Consider the following 20,682-nt stretch of genomic DNA (forward strand, 5'->3'; position numbering starts at 1 on the left):
ATTAATTTGGTTGAATGTTTAACATGTGAGATCAAGGCTGCCCTATTTTTAAGATTGAGTTGAGAACAGCTGCGCACAGAGATAATGACTGATGATGAACGTAGATAAGGGCATGGCAATGTGTTTCCTATGTCAGGTGCGACTTTACGCCTTTCATCCACACTGTTACTAACGTATAAATTTGGTGCAGGATTTGATTGTGGGTTGAAGACAGGAGACAGACACCAAGCTTCAGTACAACGTGATGGTCCGTTTACATTCTTGACCAACGAGCGGCAGCTTCACCCCTCAGGGCTGATGCAAGAATCCAAATATGTTTTATTTAAGGCTGTTCGTAACTGGTGAGGTTATTCTAACCTGACAGATCCCCCCACCTAGTTCCCCCCCTAACTGCCTCCTGTTTGGCTGGTTGGCCTGACCAGGGCCCCTTCACTGCGAATCATTAAACATTCACATTTAAAGAGAAGAAATTAGTGCTTCTCTTTTCCACTGTTTCCTCTCTTTCCTCTCCCTCTTGCTCTTAGTCACTAAATAAAAACCAGAGCTTTAGATGCTATTTTAATCATTTGAAAGGAAATGAAAGTTATTTGTATTCATTATTATTACGAATTGACAAAATTATTACAAAACTATATGTTACCTCGTGACTCATAACGTGAATAAAATGCCCTTGTGTGATTAGACTCCTGTTGCATGCTGCCAATGGACTCAAAATGACCTGTTGTATTTTGTAAGCGCAAATTCACATACCACATGTGTCCTGTTGCACATGCATTTCCTTTTATACAGTAGCACATGAGCTCCATGTTTCGTGTGGCCATTTAATAGTGACAAGATTTTTTTCCCTTTTTTGAATGAAAATATCAAATAACAAGAACCCATTAAGCATTTGTGCCAGCATAGTTGATCTCATAGCATTTAGTGGTATAGGTGGACATATCATTGTATGTCAGTATAAAATATGCTGCTTGGTGTAAAACTTAGCAATAGATGTAATAGCAATAGTAGGCGTGAGCACGTGTGCACGTGGTGAGCTTTTGGGTGTGTCACGTGAATGAGCAATAAAGGTCTGTGGGTTGTGATGCCTCTGTCCTGTAGGGGCGCCACAGTGGACCAGTCCCGAGAAGATGGAGAAGAAGCTGCACGCTGTCCTGCAGCCAACACTGTGAAGTTCCGCTGTGCTGCCACTGGGAACCCCAAGCCTAGGATGCGCTGGCTGAAGAACGGCAGGCCCCTTCCGCCAGGAGGATCGCATGGGTGGATACCTGGGTGAGACTGTTGTCTGTGACCCTTGCTCCATGAGTACAAAAGTACTTATTTTACAAACAACCAATAGATGCACTGGCCTCCTCAATAGATGCATCACTCCTCAACGGACATTCATGCTGAAATGAAAGCTTTAGAATGAGCAGCACAAGTGTCAACGCTGGTGAAAGTTAACTCCAGACATTTACATAAGAGGATTGCCTCTTGTTGGAGATTAGCGACAGGTGGGTGGCTATGTGGGTGGGTACTGTACTGATATTTACTTATCATTTTGATTATTGATTATATTACTGATTCTAGTAAAAGCCTGTGGACTCTTAACTGGACTCATAGGCAGTAGATTTGTGGCCTGTAAAAATCCTACAGGGTTTTGTATTGCCGAGGTTCTATTGTAGAACACCAGGACTGCTGAAGGTTCTGTTATCAGATGTTTATTTATGTCTTTAAAAGTTGAATGTCATGGAAAAGGAACATTTTTCATTCTGATGCTGATAGGACTAGTGTTTTGGTGGCATTTAATGGGGACAGTGTACTCTGTTATTTAAAATACAGTGACCAGTGGAAGAAAGTGATCTAGTTTGGTAATTGACGGATGAATTATTTGGTTCCAAGAACCATTTTTAAATTGTTTATTTGTTTATGATTGAAAAGAGATCATAAATCGAGGGTCCATCTATAAGAAAATAAGGCAAAGGGAAAGTGCTGGGGGGAAGTGGGGGGCAGGGTGGAAGTGCCTGAAGTCATGAGAGCTGGATTCCTAAGGAGGGGGCGGAAGCATTGGCCATGTCAGCTCAGATCTTATTAGCTTTCCCATCATGCTGTGGTGGTGTGGACCTCACATCTTGTTACTGCGGGTTCCTCTGGCTTCATAGTTATCCTCATTCTCTGACTCTGGTTGGTGGTAGGGTTTCTATAATCTCTGTAACTTTCTGTGTATATGTGCGTTCAGCTACGTCACCAGCACTGGACCCTGATCATGGAGAGTGTGGTGCCCTCTGATAAAGGAAACTACACCTGTGTTCTGGAGAATGAGTTTGGCTCCATCAACCACACCTACACACTGGATGTAGTCGGTGAGTTCCCACCATTGCATCCTATGTGTTACCCTGTTTTATATAATAGGTCCTCACTAAGACAGAAGTGTGTATGGGTTGTGAGCTGTGTGTGTACAGGATTTTCACTGTGTGTGAGAGAGAAATAGTGAGATATTAATGGTACATTATCAGAATGAGGAACCTCATTCAGTTGAGTGTAATGAAAAGTCCTTCGTCTTTCTTCATTCTTTTCTTTTTGCCTCCTCTGTCTTTTCATCCCCCATCAGCTGAGGGGCTTTATTCATCCAATCATTACCCCTCCCTCTCGCTCGATCCCTGAACCCCTCTGTTCTGTTTCAGCTCCTTTTGTGTGTGTTTCTGACTGTGAGTCACACACACTCATATACAGATTAACTGTGTTTTTGTTGGATGTGTGTTTGTACAAGGTGTTGGCCGTATGCGTTTATGTCGTCAACAGTAAATTAGGTATAGACTGTCAGTGTTGTGTTGTGTGTGTGTGTGTGGTGAGTGAGCATGATATGAATATTGGGCTCAGGAAGGCCTGTATGATTGCATAGACTGAGTGGGTGTTGGTTGTGTGTGTGTGGTGTCTGTTTTGTGTGTATAAGTGAGAGTCTAGTTGAGTATGTTTGTTTAGTTCTTATCTGGGGCTGAGGCTCTAAATCAGAACGGTAGTATACTGATAAGACACCCAAAACTGTACAGAATATTCTCACATGTAGACTAAAGGACAACATTTAGTCTGCACACACACACTTGTTCTTACTTTATGAGGACCTTGAACATCCTGCTACATGGAACCGCTCCTTTGTTCTTTGTGCCCCTTTCAGAACGTTCACCCCATCGGCCCATCCTCCAGGCTGGCCTGCCAGCCAACACCACAGTCCACATTGGTGAGGATGCGCGCTTTGTTTGCAAGGTGTACAGCGATTGCCCAACCTCATATTCAGTGGCTGAAGCACATTCAGAAGAACGGCAAGCCATTATGGTCCTGACGGACACCCCTACGTCCGCGTGCTGAAGGTATGCACCTGTAATGACCTGCAAAATATCAATCATGTCTAAGAATATTGGGTGTGTAGGTCAAGAATAGCATCTCTCCTTCCTTTAAGATTCCTTTCTCTACAGGTCTCCTCCCTTTTCATTCTGTTTTTCTCTTTCGAAGCCCCATTTTACGGTCATGGATTGCTCTTCCCAATTCTGATTTGACCAGAGGACAGCGTCGCTGTCTGTATTTTCAGTGCTGTTGGTGTGGTGGATCTTCACATTGCTTGTGTGTGTGTGTGTGGTTGTGTGTGTGTGTGTGTGTCTCTGAACTGGAATCTGTCTGTTTGGTTTCATTCATTGGGGCAGTGGTGGCCTAGTGGTAAGGAAACAGACCCATAATTAGAAGGTTGATGGTTCGAATCCTGAACCGGCTGAGCAAAGTACCATCCCCACACAATTCTCCCTGGGCACCTTTCACGACAAACCCATTGCTTCCCTCAGGGGATTGGTTAAATGACCACATTTCACTGTGTGCATTGCGTGCTGAGCTTTGGTGTGTCACTTGTGACAAGTAATCACTTTCAACTTTTATTACAGTGTGTGTGGTGTGTGTGTGTGTGTGTGTGTATTTTGTGTATATGCCCATGTGTTTGTGTGAATAATCTCTGTACGCTAAATCTGTGTTTGTATGTCCGTGCAGTGGTGTGTGAGTGGTGTGTAACCGTGTTGTCGGTCTCCAGCGATCGGGTATTAACAGCTCGGATGTGGAGGTGCTCACGCTCAACAACGTGACTGAGGATGACGCGGGACAGTACACCTGCAAAGTCTCCAATTATATCGGGAGGTCAACCAGTCAGGCTGGCTGACTGTTCTCCCAGGTAAACTCTGACGCCTGACTCTGACCGTGTGACCCCTGACCTTCTGTGTTGGACTGTGGTTGTGGTTCATTGTTTTTTTTCCCTCCTTCCCTGGTGATTTCGGGTCGGTGGTTGGGTCCCTTGGTGTGTGTGTCTCCCACAGCAGTCATGGAAAAGCTTACTGGACACTGCAATGCTCACTAAAATGCCCTTCTTTGCTTCATATCTCCCTTGTCATCCCTTTGGATTTGGGGTTGCAGGAGATATTTTCCATGAATACCTTTGTGTGTGTCTGGGACTATGTGGGTGACGGGGCTTTGAGTGTGGTGGTTGTAGTTTGTAGTTTTTTTGCTTGTTTTTTCTCCCTCCTTCCCTTTTGTGTCCAGTTATTCAGGCTTTGGGGTTTGACACATCCATCCAGTCCCTGATGTGTCTGGATTAAGACCTTGAAATTTTCACCTTGTGGGAATTGGGTCTCATTTTTCTCTTCTTCTGTCTCTCTTTTTCCCTTTTGGTCTCTCTCCTTGCATCTCTCCTCTCCCTTCTGTCCTTCCTGTCCCTTCCCTGGGACTCTTGCTCTCCAGACGGCAGGTGTAACACCACAGACAAGGGAGATCGAGGTGCTCTACCTGTCCAATGTGACTCTGGAAGATGCGGGCGAGTATACCTGCTTGGCTGGTAATTCTATCGGGATCTCCTTTCACTCTGCTGGTTAACCGTGCTTCCAGGTACATTTTCTCTGCCCGCCCTGACCTTTTGCCAATTTCTTGGCCATGATCCTTTGGAGGGGGAGCAAGCAGTGACCTGCAGACAAAGCCAAAAAATCTATTTTCATTTAGTACTGTTTGCCTTTTTAGGTCAATCTGTGTGAGGTCAAAGAGTGTGATGGCAGCTGCAGGCACTGCTCTACTCCCTTTCTGTTTGTCTGTATGTCCTAGCTCTGATAAATGCTTGAACACTACAAAGTTAGAATGCTGAACATTGTCATAAATTGTGATCCCTTTTGTTGTGTTGATCATTAATTTTTTGTGTGTGTGTGTGTGTGTGTGTGTGGTCAATGTTCAGTAGGTTAAATAACAAACAAGTGTCACAGGAGGTGCTGGGGGGCATTCACAGACATAACAGCAGGAGCTGGGGATGCAGAGTGTTGGGAGCTGGGGATGCAGAGTCACAGGTGTTTTTGCTGGCGACCAGGGCTTGGGGCAGCATGGGCGCAGAGGGGCAATGAAGCAGCAGTGGGGAAGGGCACATGTCACATGGCAGCGATGGTAGATCACAGTGTTTTGAAGGATTTAGTCTTACTGTGGCTGGCTGGAAGTGGGCAGGGGTCATTATTGGCGAGAGCAGAGGTACCAGAGAAGAGTTCTGGAATGGTGTCAGGCAAGAACTTGAAAACATCAAGGTCAAATAGCAGACAGGCCAGGCATATTCTAAAAGAGTCAGCATGAGGTGTGTTCGATCAGAAAAAGGTTACTGGCAACACAGGGACTACAAATAGCAAGATGGCCGCCGTATGTTTATACAAGATGCCAACCTCTGTCCTGTCTGTGTCTTATGAAAATAGTGAACTAAAATGTGAAATGTAGATTTGTAACTAAATCTACATTCCGTAAGTCTACCAAAATTGTAAGAAGTGTTTCTACATACGTACAATGATTTTGGGAACTACAGCCCTTGCACAACACTGCAGGACTGAACAATGTGTCTTTTTGAGGCTTTAGCATTAGTGCTAACAGGTTATATGCAGATACGTGTTTATGTCTTTCAGATGGACATTCAGATGCCAGAGCTGGTTGCAGGTCCAGAATTCCCTTATTGTCTGGGTAGATAATCGCTTTGTTGTGAAAAAAGGGGACTGCGCCAAGCACGGTGGGCGACATCTTTTATTTATTGTGGGTTTGCTATAGACTGGAGTCTGTGAGGTGAGCGAGCAGGTTTTTATGAGCTGTGGTTTTTATGAACAGGGATGTGTGTGTGTGAGGTGCGTGTCAGGCAGGGCTGGGGTGCACAAATCAACTTTTCCAGTTGAACACAAACAATGCGAATGAGACTGCAAATGACACTCTGGGCCCTTTGGAGCAGAGCTTGTACATGTTATGTGGGTGTGCATGAGAGATTTAGTTTTGCGTTGATGTACTGGTCTGTCCATTTTTAAGCTTAAGAACATTTTGTCTCTAATTTCCTCCCATTTTTATCCTTAGCACCATCTGATGATCTTCTGCCCACATATCCACCAGACTATGTGGAGATTGCCATCTACTGCATTGGTGTTTCCTCATCGCCTGCATGGTGGTTATTGTGGTTGTTTGCCGGATGAGGACCACAACCAAAAAGTCAGACTTGGTGGCCAGCCGGCCGTCCACAAGCTGACCAAGCAGATTCCCCTGCGCCGCCAGGTAACAGAAAGTAGATAAAGAGTTCTAATGTTCTTTACACATGACTGTAGGGCCCTACACACATACACACACACACACATACACACACACAACGCTTAGACATAACTGCATGCACACGTGCAAACACAGACTAGGTGGTTGTCTGCAGTTGTGTGATTATTTGCAGACTTGGGTATGTCATTGTGTGTAAGGGTCTGGCAGCTGGGCATAGCTGTGGTGTCGGTGAGTAGAAAAATCTTTGTTCTTTAATTTGGTTGCTTGAAGGTGGGGCCACTGGAGCACTGATCTGATCTTGAGGATTGCAAAATGTTGGGAATCATGTGCATTAAAAAGAACACCGGAAGAACTTTTTTAGTTTGAAAGAAGTCTGTCTGATCGTAGAAGGAAGATGTTTGTGAGTGTCAAGGTGATCAGCCGTGTCTCTCCACCATACAGGTGTCATCAGACTCCAGTTCGTCCACAAGCTCTAGTACAACCATTCATACGCATCACCACTCGCAGAAGCTCCGCCCACGATGACCCAATCCCGGAGTATGACCTTCCAGAGGACCCTCGCTGGGAGTTCTCCTCCAGAGACAAGTGAGTCTGGCGGTGGCTCTGATCCAACCACAAATCAGAAAGTTGGGACTGGGGCCAGAGATATTGTTTGTTTCTTGTAAATGAGGTTGTCAGATAACTGTTCATTTAAAGTGTGTTTTGACACTGATCCACCACTAGTGTGTCTAAGAAATGACTGCACCTACAATGTGTCCATGGAAGTGTTTGACCAGGCCAGCAATAATAACTGCATTGCAACAATAATGAACAACCTCCTCCCCCATTGACCATAAATATTCTGAACAACACACACACCTCTCCACTAATGAGTCGTTAAGTAGCTATGCCACAGGAATAGGCTGAGAGTGGCTGCGTTCTTGTTTTTGATGTCAGAGGATATCAGGACATGCCCTGATTGATGTCTCTTTGCTGTCCAGCCCTCAGCCTCATGGCAGAAACTCCAAATTCCATTGGTGCTATGTCTGTAGTTCCAGAGAGTAGTTCTAGGTCGAGTAAATGGAGACTAAGCTGCTGCCCTCTGTCTTCATCGTGGCCCTGCCAGGCTCACGCCCTAGGGGAATCCTCTGGAATGTTAAAAGTTTTTTTCATTGGGGCGGGGGTAAAAAATAACATTGATTATCTTGGACTGGAAGACAGGCAGCCATTCAGGGGGCGTCTGTGGCAAACACACAAGGATGGCATTGTGTTACTACAGGAACGCGCTGTCCCCAGGCACCCACAAGGGTGTGAAATATTTACACAGCCGTGAGACATGCTATAGAGGTGGAGTTAATTGTATACCTCTGGACTTGTGTGTGTGTGTGTGCGCTTCATGCACAGAACAATTTGTGTATATGTGAGCACAAATAGTTGCATTATTAATTTCATAATAAGAGCCATTTTGCACAGAATAATATAGCAGATTTATCATGATGGCATGATCTGTTAAAAATGGCAGTTATGGTTTTGCTTATTGCTGGGCTGTAACTTGTTGCAAACCCAATTAACATCTTGCCATCATTTGGCTTTAAGTTGTAATCTTATGTCCCTCCTTTTAGACCACAGCTGTCTCTGTAAGTGACGTCCCAGGCATCAAGCTCCACCCCAGTGCAGCGCGTGCTGTTTGAATATGATAGACAGATCAGGGAGAGAGTAACTGGACCTTCTTCGCTCAAAACATTCACAGAGATTAGACAGTAACAGATGGAAAAATAAATCGAATAAATATATAAGTATAAATCACAAATGACTTGAGAACACATTTTGATATGAAGTGGGTGTGGTCTCATGATCTCATTTACATTACATTTACATTTACAGCATTTATCAGACGCCCTTATCCAGAGCGACTTACAATCAGTATTACAGGGACAGTCTCCCTGGAGCAATTTTAGGGTTAGTGTCTTGCTCAGCGACACAATGGGTAAGTGGGATTCGAACCCGGGTCTTCTGGTTCATAGGCGAGTGTGTTACCCACTAGGCTACTACCATCTCAATATCTGAATGCTTGATTCCTCCCCCAGGCTGACTCTGGGTAAACCGCTGGGTGAGGGTTGCTTCGGTCAGGTGGTCATGGCTGAAGCACTAGGCATCGATAAGGACAAGCCCAAGGAGGCGCTGACTGTAGCAGTGAAAATGCTGAAAGGTAAAATAAATGTCCTGTGGTTATTACATCAGAATTTTAAATTGTTTTCATTTCTCGCCTGGTATGGGGGTCATCATGGGGAGGAGGTCTGTGCTCAGGTGGTTACAAACTGACCTTGAGTCATAATGCGGGACCTTTTATTGACTGGTGCTGAGCGATCTGAACCAAAACACATATGCAGAGATAGAGACAGGTAGCGAGAGACATGTGGAAATATGGAGAAAGACAGAGATGGTGAGAGAAAAGCAGAGGGGATAGGAGTGGAGATGGCGTAGAATACACAGCACAGGAATGTGGGTCATGTGATCAGTGGTTGAGTTATGAAGGGGGCCACTGTCCTCGGGGGCACTTATCCCAAATTAAACAAACTTGCTTTAATTACCCTCTTGCTGAAAGGGCGTCTCTGTGGCCTCTGCTTTTGGTAACCGAACACTCTGCTGTCGACCAGCAGGGACATTGCCAGATGGGTGTACATGGGCGTTGAGGTGTGTGTACAGGGAGTGCAGAATTATTAGGCAAGTTGTATTTTTGAGGAATAATTTTATTATTGAACAACAACCATGTTCTCAATGAACCAAAAAAAAAAACTCATTAATATCAAAGCTGAATGTTTTTGGAAGTAGTTTTTAAGTTTGTTTTTATTTTTAGCTACTTTAGGGGGATATCTGTGTGTGCAGGTGACTATTACTGTGCATAATTATTAGGCAACTTAACAAAAAACAAATATATACCCATTTCAATTATTTATTTTTACCAGTGAAACCAATATAACATCTCCACATTCACAAATATACATTGACATTCAAAAACAAAACAAAAAACAAATCAGCGACCAATATAGCCACCTTTCTTTGCAAGGACACTCAAAAGCCTGCCATCCATTGATTCTGTTTTGATCTGTTCACCATCAACATTGCATGCAGCAGCAACCACAGCCTCCCAGACACTGTTCAGAGAGGTGTACTGTTTTCCCTCCTTGTAAATCTCACATTTGATGATGGACCACAGATCAGGTGAACAAGGAGGCCATGTCATTAGTTTTTTTTTTCTTTTATACCCTTTCTTGCCAGCCACGCTGTGGAGTACTTGGACACGTGTGATGGAGCATTGTCCTGCATGAAAATCATGTTTTTCTTGAAGGATGCAGACTTCTTCCTGTACCACTGCTTGAAGAAGGTGTCTTCCAGAAACTGGCAGTAGGACTGGGAGTTGAGCTTGACTCCATCCTCAACCCGAAAAGGCCCCACAAGCTCATCTTTGATGATACCAGCCCAAACCAGTACTCCACCTCCACCTTGCTGGCGTCTGAGTCGGACTGGAGCTCTCTGCCCTTTACCAATCCAGACACGGGCCCATCCATCTGGCCCATCAAGACTCACTCTCATTTCATCAGTCCATAAAACCTTAGAAAAATCAGTCTTGAGATATTTCTTGGCCCAGTCTTGACGTTTCAGCTTTTGTGTCTTGTTCAGTGGTGGTCGTCTTTCAGCCTTTCTTACCTTGGCCATGTCTCTGAGTATTGCACACCTTGTGCTTTTGGACACTCCAGTGATGTTGCAACTCTGCCAAACTGGTGGCAAGTGGCATCTTGGCAGCTGCACGCTTGACTTTTCTCAGTTCATGGGCAGTTATTTTGCGCCTTGGTTTTTCCACACGCTTCTTGCGACCCTGTTGACTATTTTGAATATAAAAGCTTGATTGTTCGATGATCACGCTTCAGAAGCTTTGCAATTTTAAGAGTGCTGCATCCCTCTGCAAGATATCTCACTATTTTGGACTTTTCGGAGCCTGTCAAGTCCTTCTTTTGACCCATTTTGCCAAAGGAAAGGAAGTTGCCTAATAATTATGCACACCTGATATAGGGTGTTGATGTCATTAGACCACACCCCTTCTCATTACAGAGATACACATCACCTAATATGCTTAATTGGTAGTAGGCTTTCGAGCCTATACAGCTTGGAGTAAGGCAACATGCATGAAGAGGATGATGTGGACAAAATACTAATTTGCCTAATAATTCTGCACTCCCTGTATGTGTGTCTGTGTTTTATTTATTTGCTCAGACACCTGGACATTCTTTCTCCTTTCACAGATGATGCAACGGAGAAGGACCTGTCAGATCTTGTGTCTGAGATGGAGATGATGAAGATGATTGGAAAACACAAGAACATAATCAACCTCCTGGGGGCCTGTACACAGGATGGTGAGAATACAAAAACACACACGCACATGGCCAGCCCGTGGCATTGGCAGTATAGGCAAATGCCATCCATCCATGGGGCTCCACTAAGGGAAGGAGAAAGGAGAAATTTTTTTGTTGCGCACTCCCATCACACAGTGTATTTTTCACATGGAAAAATCATTTGTTGGCTAATATGTCACAGTGCCCAGTTATTTTAAATTTGCAATTGGTTTATTTAAACCAAAGAATAGCTAAGACAAAGCTGTTCAGTTTCTTCTGAGTATATATCTGCATAAGCAGTGGAATTTAGCCCACACACTGCAGGGCTGCAGTGAGTTACCATGGCATGGTTCCTGCAGGTCCTCTGTATGTGATCGTGGAGTATGCATCAAAGGGGAACCTGCGTGAGTACCTGCGTGCACGACGCCCCCCGGGGATGGAGTATTCCTATGACATTGTCCGCGTATCAGACGAGCAGCTCACCTTTAAAGACCTCGTCTCCTGCACCTACCAGGTCGCCCGCGGCATGGAGTACTTGGCCTCTCAGAAGGTGAGTGGAAAGATTTACACACACACGTGTTACATGCATATACAAAATGCACATTCTCACACACACTCACACTTTACTACTGTTCACATTAGTACTGACACAGGTGAAAATATTTTTACATTCTTAAATAAAAACCTTGTGACCATCATTGTGATACATTTTTTCTACTTCCAGTGTATACATCGAGATCTGGCAGCCAGGAATGTCCTGGTTACCGAGAGCAACGTCATGAAAATTGCAGACTTTGGACTTGCCAGAGATGTGCATAACATTGATTACTACAAGAAAACCACCAATGTGAGTGTGTTGTGTGTAAGGAGCTGGATTCTTTGTTCCTCTCAGTCAGTCTGCAGGTCCCAAGGTTGTTGCTGAATTTTAAGATTTAAGAAGAGTCTCTTTCGTTGTGAGTTTTGCTGCTTATACCTCCATTTTTATGTGTGTGTGTGTGTGTGTGTGTGTGTGTGTGTATCTAGCATAAACCCAATTGTGTTTCAGAAATGTACACACACACACACACACACACACACACACAGTTGAAATGGTCATGGTTTATTAACAGCTCAGGACCTTAACTGACTTCCCCTGCTGAGATTCCTTTATCCACAGATTCCACCACAGTGATGTCATAAAAAACAGGGCACATCACAGTGATGAAGAGTGAGGGCTGACCAATTCAATTAGCGGCTGTGGCATCCAGTCTGGGTTTCCAAAATAAATATCCCTGTCTGCTTGGGTTGTGTGTGTGTGTGTGTGTGTGTGTGTGTTTTTTCCCCTGCAGTGTCTTTCACCCAATCCCTCATTCTGTTCTCCAGCTTACAGATAAACTATCTCAGTCTGTCATTCCGTGTCTCTTTCACTCTCTCATTAACTGTCTTTGAATGATTGTGGAAGTTGAGATAACAGTTTATCTGGCAACCCTTATCCGGTTCCCATCTCTGAGAGAGCTGTGCGTGTGTGTGTTCATTTAAACACACAGCTCCAGTTAGCTATAATGGATTCAACCATTAAGGAGTTCCTTGCTGGCCATTTGTTTGTAAAAGGACCTCTTAACCTTTGTATATGTTCATGTACAGGGTCGTCTTCCAGTGAAGTGGATGGCTCCTGAGGCACTGTTTGACAGAGTGTACACACACCAGAGTGATGTGTAAGTACAACCCACGTTTGCATTTAAAGCATCAGCCAGCAGCCGACCAATGACAACTGAATATCAATGTCAATGATTGTTGATTGTTCACAATCAGACTCAAACTGATGACAGTTTCTTATGTGTAAAGGAATTGAGGCATGAAATCTATAATTCTTTCTGCTGTACTCTCATAAACACACTAACACACACACATAAACTGATATTGATTGTAAATTCTAACGTGTATAATGACATAATAATGCTGCCATTTATGAATTGAGAATTTGGTTTGATTGTAGAGCTTTGAAGCTGCAGTATTAGTAACAGGGTGGTTGCTGGTGTCGCATGAAATCACCTCCCCCAACACACACACACACACACACACACCTGGTGGTCACTATGTCAGAGCTCCAGTTGGTCTGCTGGACACATTGTTCTAAACACTGTGTGTGTGAGGTTTATTATTTTCTTTGTAGAAGATCATATACAAATATTGCATTGCTTAAATCAATATATATGCATGTTAATAAGTGTATGTAGGTTTGTGTGTAGTGTGTATATTGTATGCATGTGTAAGTTTCAGTGAACTTAAATATACAGTGCATCACTTTTTCCACATATTTTTATGTTGCAGCCTTATTCCAAAATTAATTACATTATTTTTTTTCTCAGATTCTACACACAACACCCCATAATAACAATATGAACAAAGTTTACTTAAAGCTTTGGCAAATTTATTAAAAATAAAAAAACTGACAAAACACATGTACATAAGTATTCACAGTCTTTGCCATGGAACTCAAAATTGAGCCTTCAGATGTTTTTGCAGCTTATTTGGAATCAGAGCACAAACCAAGCATGAAGTCATAGGAATTGTCTGTAGACCCGAGAGACAGGATTTGGGGAAGGTTACAGAAAGATTTCTGTTACTTTGAAGGTCCCAATGAGCACAGTGGCCTCCATCACCTGTAAGTGGAAGAAGTTCAAATCCACCAGGACTCTTCATAGAGCTGTCCGGTAACCTACACTGAGCGATAGGATGAGAAGGGCCTTAGTCAGGGAACCTGGTGGTCACTCTCTCAGAGCTCCAGAAGTCCTCTGTGGACAGAGGAGAATCATCTATAAGGACAGACATCTCTGCAGCAGTCCACCAATCAGGTCTTTATGGTAGAATGCCCAGATGGAAGCTACTCCTTAGGCACATGGCAGCCTGCATGGAGTTTGCCGAAAGGCACCTGAAGGACTCAAACCATGAGAAACATGGTCTGTTGTCTACCTCTTATCACCAGGCCAATACCATCTGTACAGTGAAGCATGGTGGTTGCAGTATCGTGCTGTGGGGATTTTTTTTCACCTGCAGGAACTGGGATCCTGGATGAAAACCTCTCCAGAGCACTCTTGAATGGGGTGACTGTACATCTTTCAGCAGGATGACGACCCTAAGCATACAGCAAATATATCAAAGAAGTGGGTTCAGGACAACTCTGTGAATGTCCTTGAGTGGCCCAGCACTGTACATTCATAATCGTGTGCCACAGGATTAACATTTTCTAATATTTTATTAGATTTAAGGTTAAGAGTTGTAGGGTCTGGAGTTAAGGGTTAGTATAGTGTGTGTCTGTGTGTGTAGTTAATAGTTCTATGAAGCTTCTCATGAAATCTCAAGAGTGGGATGCTACAATCTACAGCTGCTGCAGTCCAGCGCTCCATGCATGACATCAGATTACATGAATCCCAATGAGCTGTAGAGGTATCATGGGATTTAATCAAGACTGTTTACATTTCTGTGTGTGTGTGTGTGTGTGTGTGTGTGTGTGTTCGGAGACGAGGTCATCTGAAGGTGACATTGTTTTTATAATCTTGTGGAGAACAACAGCTACTGCTGGTTTGAATGGTGACTAGTGGAGTCTGGTGCCCCCACTCCATACAGTATGTTGTGCATTAGGAGCGTACCTGAATGGAAATACAAGTAATGGAAATTACATATAAATAATGTGTTGGGAAGGTAACGCAAGTTTGAAATTAAAATTAAGATTTTGGGTAAAAGTGGGAGTGTAGCGTCTAATGATGTTTCAGTGTGTGCTGTTTTTGGAAGCAGTGATTTTATTGTGCAGCTCACTGCATTTTAGAATACACACAAGCACACGACACACATGTACACAAACCAATGCTTATCGTTTTGGACAAAAGTATCTGAGAGTGTGTTGACACTAAATACAATATCAGCTGCTTGGCTGTGTTTGAGTGTGTGTCTGTGTGTGTGTGTGTGTATGTAAAAGTCCTAAATGAAAAGGCGCATTATGCATTTAACACAGTTAACAGCCACCAAGTTCCACGCTGATCACCTCGGTCCCTCTGAATGAAGCATCTAAATACTACGAAGGTCTGTGTCAGCTCTGTTGTGGAGGATCAGCACAAAACAGAGCTGCTGGTATACAGCATGCACAGTCTAGGTTACGGTTTGACAGAAATTTATTATTAACGTTGAGAAGCCAGTTTTTACTTGTTCTCTTGTAACGTAGCGTAACTTCTGTACGTAACTCAGACTTCTGTGGTTAGTCTGGAAATAATGGGCCATGGCTGACCATTTTTGTACGATTTCCCTCTGCTTATCTTCAGTTGGTCATTTGGGGTGCTCATGTGGGAGATCTTTACACTGGGGGGGTCTCCATATCCGGGAATCCCTGTAGAGGAGCTCTTCAAGCTGCTGAAGGAAGGCCATCGCATGGACAAGCCCAGCAACTGCAACAATGACCTGTGAGTCACACCACAACTCACTTCATGCTTGTCAGCACAGCCAGTTACACCTCTGTTCAGTCCTCTGGAGGACCGTAGATGGAGCCTGATTCATGCTGTGCTCATAAATGATAACTTCATGGAGCTCTTTAGCACCTGGCGAATGTGTGTGTGTGTGTGTGTGTGTGTGTGTGTGTGTGTTATGTGTGGTCAGGCTCAGGTGCCTCACTGTTTATTCTATAGTAGGCAGGGGGAAAGTGACCAGTTAGCCAGTTAGCATGAAGCATAAAAATGTCTTTTGAGTCTGATGATCTCAGTAACGGCGCTATAACTGAAAACAGCTGTGTCCCCATTCAGTCGGTGACTCAGACTGTTCTGAGATCAGCGAGCAGGAGACAAACAGACTGACGTACATACCGGATATTTACATAGGCCAATGGTAGTGCACAAATCACCAGACACACACGCTAGGTAACAAGAAAATAAATATATGTAATACATAAGAAAATATAGAAATTGTCTATTTTGAACAAATTAGCAAATTAACATTTTCAGACAAGAAAGAAAGAAAACCTTTTACAGTTTCATGGATATAAAAGACAACTTCAATAAATGGGACTTTGAGTAGGTCTCTTTGAGTAGAAAAATAAAATAATGTGTCCATCCAATCCATTCAGCTGCTGATGGTAACACGGTGGAGTAATTTAGATATATGTTTCAGGATATCTGTGCGTAGAGTAGCTTTATTAATGTGATTAACTATGAATCAGAATAGAAATTAATATTAAAGCAAACTGAAGCTTAAACAAATTGATATTGAAACAGAATTTCAAAATGGGAAAGAATATCAATAAAAAAATTATGACATGTTTGGAGGAGTTTTGCTCAGATTTTGCTTATTTGGTTTAAAGTAGACCGTCGTAAACAAGCTGTTTCTCTGCATCTCTGTCTGTCCGTCTCTCTCACCCTCCCTGGTTCAGATACATGATGATGAAAGACTGTTGGCATGCCATTTCGTCCCAAAGGCCCACCTTCAAACTGCTGGTGGAGGACCTGGACCGCATCCTCACCCTGGCAACCAATGAGGTGAGGTAAAAGAAAAAAACACACTAAAGTGAATTCTTAAGCATTGATCTTCCTCTGACCAGAGGTTTTATTCTCATATGCTGTTCTGTATCAAATCTCCAAAAAACTCCAAAGGGGTTTTATGGTGCACAGTTTGATTCCATGCAGGCCTGTGGCACGGCAGTAAAAGTGCCTCACTGATCACATGGGCTTATACTTCCTCTCCCTGCCCTCTGGCGTGCAGTTATTTTTTCCATCCTGCCTCTGTTCGTGGCAGTGATGTTCCTGTGGCCGCTTGACGTTGGGGATGAGAGGTGGAATTCCAGCACTCTTTGTGGTCAGGTCTGGTTTCCTGAAAATACAGCTCAGCCTTGTCCTTTTTCCTTTTTCTTCGATGGACTTTAACTGGCTCTCTACATGGCTGGAAAACATTTGTGGGTGAGGAGTGCTTCAGTAACTCGAGCTGCCGTGTGTTGGGCCTGAGAGACTGGATCCAGAAACCCAAAACCTTCCTCTTCCTCTTCTCACGCACTTCTGCAACCAGCACAAAGAGCAGAAAATTCTCAGCTCTGCTCTTATTTCATCACTAGTTGTGCTGTCGGTGGCATGAAATCTAAATCAGTGAAGATGCAAATTCTGCAGAAACGTAATTAGAAAGTGAAGATTCAGAAAGACAGAATCTGCCTCTGTCCCATCTACAGTTCTGTGGAAACTCATTGAATGTTAAAGCCTTTAAAAAATGGATCTGTGCAGAATAGTTTGCGCAATCAAAAGCTTGCGAAAGTGAATTGCTCTAGAGGGGGTCAAGCCAAAATGCTGAACTTCTTTAGTGTCATTGCTGAATGTGTCAAGTTTTTTTCTTCATGTCTTTTTACAGGAGTATCTGGACCTCCTCTGTGCGCCAACAGAGCAGTATTCCCCAAGCTTCCAGGACACACGCAGCTCCTGCTCCTCTGGAGATGACTCAGTCTTCTCACATGACCCCTTGCCAGATGACCCCTGCCTTCCCAAGTACCAACACATGAACTCCAAGGCATGAGTGGGCAGGAGCTCCATCTCAACTCTTGACACCCGACATGAGCACCTGATGAACTGATGGAGCTCAGAGAGATGGGAAAGGGCTGCAGTGCTGCTGACACACACACACACGCATACACGCATACATTTTTGTGACCAAGCTCTTAAATAGGATTCAACTCAAGTTGATCTTTACTGACTGAATGTGGAGCATTTCTGCTCCCCCCCTTTTTGAATTTACAAACTTCCTACCATCATTCCGTTGCTGGCATTCCAATATTCTTCGTTCCAGGGATGGACCACAGTGAACTGAGGATCAGCAAGAAGAGGAAAGGCAGAAACAAAAAGGGATAGCCAATGCTGGATGGTGGCGAAAATGGAAAACAGAAACACTGCATCTTTTTTTTAATTGTTTATTTTTTGAATGTTCGGTATGCCCACACAATCATTAATGAACAGAATTTAACATGGTACATAGTGCTGGGTATATTTGTAAATATATTCAAATATGTATAAATATATATTATATATTTACAGTGAAATATTTTTTGTATGGAATAATTCCTCCCTCTACTACTCTCATTTTCCTAGATTCCACCTTTTTTATCAGCAACATATTTTTTATGCCTCTTATTCACACACACATTCACCTTCAGGGAAAGGTAGCATGTTAATTTATTGACTTATGTTTTAAAGAAAAATGAAAAAAAATATTTCTGATATGAAATAATTAATGATTGCAGTAGGTAAGGGAATGATTCAGTCTGTTTTAATTTAAATTATCTTCAGTGGCAGTAACAGAGCAAAAAGATCCTGGGTTCCTGTTTATTTGATATGCATATATCAATAATAAATTCAATCTGAAATTACACTTTTTATTCTGCTAATTCAGTTTCTTTTTTGGTATCTGCAGTCCAGCCTTTATTGCTGAAATGTTTATTTTGAAAATGCTAGATATTTATGTTCCACAGTGCCCACTGCATGTCATTTACCTTTTTTTAGATTCTATAGTTGATCTTACAATGTTCATGCAAGAAAGACAAAAATGTAAAAGTATTAAATGATCAAAGTGTTTTATTTTCTACTGAAAAGTCATTAAATTTTTCAGCAAGTGTCAGCATTTGCAACAATAAAGTATAAATGTGACTCTTAAGTGTTATCTGATTTTAATATAAATTTTCCATTCGTAGAACAAAACGGAAACTACACGTCTTAGGTAATGTAGTACACAAAGTCAATAATTTAATATTTTTCTTCAATGTAAATATTAGTTTTCCAATACTCCAGAATGAGTTCATGTTAATGATAAGCTTACGAAGTTGCTCCTGAATTATGTCAATATTGGGCAAAACATTATGATAAATACATCATGATTCATCAGACATTTTTGTTTTTGTCGACCCAATTTAAGCAAGCATAAATAACCATAAGTAATATGCAAAAGGACAAAATGCAAAAAGTGCAAGACCGCACCTTCCGGTGCTGCTCTGTTTGGTGTGTTTGGCGCCAGCTGGTATTACTTCCAAGGACTTCCTGAATTACCTCGGAATTAAGAATCACCTAAATTCACCAAAAAACGTAAATTATGCCTCCCTCATTAATGCAGTGTGTGAAATGTACAGCTTGACGAACTCCGTCAGTAGTGAGGATTTCACCTGTGGAAAGTGTAGGAGAATAGCTGACATGACAGAGAAAATAACCTAGAAGAGTGAATCCGAAATGTATATTTAATTAGGAGAACAGAAGTTTTAATAGACACTTTTCTAGTCCCGGACGCGCACCAGTCCAGTCAGCCGGTGAGTGTGTCTACCCCGGCGCCGGTACCAGTAGCGCCCGGACAGCAGGGCAGTTGGGTGACGGCTCGGCGTAAATCACGCGAGCGAGTTTCCGTGGCGACCCGCCAAGATCTCCCACAATTTGGGCACCACACACCGGTTCGCGTTCAGAACAGCTTCTCCCACCTCAGCGAAGCATCCGCTGGGTCCTACAATACACCGGCTCTAGTCATTGGCGACTCCATAGTTAGAAACGTGAGGATAGCGGCACCAGCGAATAAAATCCAGTGTTTTCCTGAAGCCAGAGCACCCGACATCCGCGCAAATTTTATAAACGCTGCCAAAAAATAACGCCAGTCGGAAATAACTAAAGATAATTTTATAGAGATGCTTGAACTGGCTAAAACGATGTCGGCTGAAGTAATCTGCTCTGGCCCATTACCGCAGTTTCGGCGTAACAACGAGAGCTGTAGCAGGGTGTCCAAAAGTGGGTTTCATAAATAACTGGCCAACATTTCGGGGGAGCCTGGTCTTTTTTTTTTGGTTCATAGTCTTAAATTAAAAAAACAAAACTGACTAGCCAGAGACGAGACCAGGCGGCAGACAGACTGGCTATACCGTGCGTCTGCCATTTGCGTAGAGTCGCCACCCAGCGTGTACACTATCGACACTGTTTCTTCACCTCGCTATATTAAAACAAGAGATTCTAAAAGAAACATTAATGATAAAACTCATAAATATGCTGACACTGTGTCTGCTACCGGGCTCGGCGGGGTGTCCGTTTCTGCAATTTATTACCCGTTACCATCATTCCTACTGAACGTACCACCAGCATCTCCGATATAAGAATAGGATTATTAAATGTTAGATCTCTCACTCCTAAAACGCTCATTGTTAATGAAATTATTACAGATCAGGGGTTTGATGTGCTGTGTCTGACCGAAACTTGGTTAAAACAAAACGAATTTGAAGCATTAAATGTGTCCAGTCCTCCTGGATACAGCTATGTAAACCAACCTTGCTTAACTGGAAGAGGAGGTGGCCTCGCAGTAATTCACAATGATAAACTCGGTATTACACATAAACCCGGACATAGATTTAACTCTTTTGAGATTCTCTATACCAACATAACACATGTAGTCTCACAAAATAAAAATAACTTAATTCCATTGATTATTATTTATAGACCCCCTGGACCTTATTCCGAGTTTCTTAGTGAATTTACATATTTTGTTTCCAACTTGGTTGTATCTGTGGATAAAGCCCTAATTGTTGCCGACTTTAACATCCTCTGTGATAAATTAAAAGACTCGCTAAGAACAACATTCCTGTCTATACTAGACTCAGTTGGAGTTAAACAAAATATAATAGGACCTACTCATGAAGGTGGTCACACGCTTGATCTTGTACTGACCTCTGGTTGAAATATAGAAGACATAGTTATTCTTCCTCAACCTGAAATTATCTCAGATCATTTCCTCATCGCTT

The 20,682-nt window shown here is 42.9% G+C and overlaps 1 pseudogene; it reads left to right on the forward strand.

Moving 5' to 3' along the window:
* The first annotated feature begins 2,186 nt into the window (after nt 1–2,186).
* LOC114784808 (fibroblast growth factor receptor 2-like) lies at nt 2,187–18,297 on the forward strand (annotated as a pseudogene).
* The last annotated feature ends 2,385 nt before the right edge of the window (nt 18,298–20,682 follow it).

Source organism: Denticeps clupeoides, chromosome 2 (assembly GCF_900700375.1).
Source record: "Denticeps clupeoides chromosome 2, fDenClu1.1, whole genome shotgun sequence".
In the NCBI taxonomy this organism is placed as follows: Eukaryota; Metazoa; Chordata; class Actinopteri; order Clupeiformes; family Denticipitidae; genus Denticeps; species Denticeps clupeoides.